The sequence below is a fragment of the Apis dorsata genome, unplaced genomic scaffold (assembly GCF_000469605.1).
Source record: "Apis dorsata unplaced genomic scaffold, Apis dorsata 1.3 scaffold_83, whole genome shotgun sequence".
Lineage (NCBI taxonomy): Eukaryota > Metazoa > Arthropoda > Insecta > Hymenoptera > Apidae > Apis > Apis dorsata.
The window spans coordinates 122,427-124,186 of NW_006263381.1; the positions used below are offsets into that span (position 1 = coordinate 122,427).

General features: G+C 43.0%; 1 long non-coding RNA gene across 1 annotated transcript; it reads left to right on the plus strand.

Moving 5' to 3' along the window:
* The first annotated feature begins 633 nt into the window (after positions 1–633).
* Positions 634–1,239, plus strand: LOC116184995. Its single transcript, XR_004149688.1, has 2 exons — positions 634–764; positions 837–1,239. It is a non-coding gene; the product is annotated as an uncharacterized LOC116184995 (long non-coding RNA).
* The last annotated feature ends 521 nt before the right edge of the window (positions 1,240–1,760 follow it).

Genomic DNA, 1,760 nt, shown 5'->3' on the forward strand with positions numbered 1-1,760 from the left:
CGTTATTCAAGGAAGAGGAAGAAACAGAGGAAGTTCGAGAGAGAGAGAGAGAGAGAGAGAGAGGAGGGGGGCCGGAAAGAACATGGAGAAGGAAGAGAACATCAAAGAGAAGCGACAACGGATACGCGTAAACCTTGAGCTGTGAATGCCGAAAAACCGACAGAGCTTCGAAGTAACTGACGCGTTCTCGGGAAAACTCATCAAAGAGCCGTGGATGGATAAATGTAACCGTCCGTTTAACGCGAACCCCTCGCTAATTTTAATTGCCGCCTGATTTACGTTTCGATACCGTTCCTTTTTGTAATTCTATTTTTTCTCACCACTTCGCGCCACCAACATCCCCCCATTCCTCGTGCTTCCAACGCACACATGGATGTGGACGTCGCGCGAGAAACGTTGTTCTGCGGTTACGAACGTGACGGGCTCCGTGGAAAAAAAATGATAAATTGTCCCGAGGACAAGCGGATACGTGATTACCGTGATTTGTCGGTGCGCTGGGATCACGATTTGTCACGAAATTTAATTACAAACGCCGCGAGAATACGTGTTTGACATTTCGATATAATAATTTCACTCAACTTGAATTTGATCGCGTAAAAAAGTTTCGTGCAACTTGAGTGCCAATAAAATTTAGGATACGAGATATTATCGAACCGAAGTAGGAAAAGAAGGAAAGATTAAAGACGAATTCGACGTTACACATTCTATGAGAGAAGGAAACTCGATCGATCAAGTCAAATTGTATATTTCTTTCTTCGTTTCAAGTACGTATCAGAATTAGATTCCGTTTTTCTTGCAATTGCACGTCTATTCTATATCTTTTCTACGGTATTCAGAAGAACACGGAAGCGACGTAAGTGAGGACGCAATATTCAGTTTGGTTTGATGCCACAGTCCGTCACCCCTGCGGCTGTTTTCACACAAAACAAAGAAACCCATCCCTCCACGTCGATATTTCCTCGTTCCTGTCATCGTCGTTCTCCTTTCTCGAAGGGCGGTACTCTCTACCCCACCTAGCCACCCTTTTCTTCGTCGACCTGCGCCTTTCTTCGATCGCGATTCGCACCGGAAGTTCAGGGCTGCGGACATTAAGGGGCGATAAGAGCGTTGTTACCATTGGCTTAAACGTATAATTACGAAAATGATGGATTTTAAATTCGAGAGTAAAAGTGTTGTTTTTAATCAGAAGAGAGTGAAAGTGTATGTTTGATAGAATGTAAGAATTAATTATATTAATTGGACGGACTATCTTTTGAATTGCTAATAAACAAATAGGAACGTATAGTTGAAATTGAAAAATCAGTAGCAGTATATCATAATATAAATATAAATTGCAAAAATCAAGGAAACGAGGCATCATCCGATAAAAAAAGGACACAAATTAATTCCTTTTTGGACTTATTTTTGGTTTATCAGCGCAGCAAGAGCTACGAGATATCTCTAAAGATATAAAGAAAGAAAGAAGGACCAACTATACTTAGCCATCGCCGGGGAATGGTGTCTTTGGCAGACAGCGTGGCACCGAAGGCTCTCTATCCTCCTTTTTTTCTCGGGCGTGGCAATAAGGAAGTGGGCCCGCTGCTTAAGAAAACAGAGAACCGCCAATATCGGGCAGGGCCTGAGAAAACAGAGAACCGTTTTCGAAATCCTGCCCAGGATACGAAGCGACTTGGCTTTCCATCATGAATGAAAACCTGAATACTCGCGAGTCGTCACGAAAAACCTGGGCAACCTGGATAAGGGTAGGAATATCTCTTTGG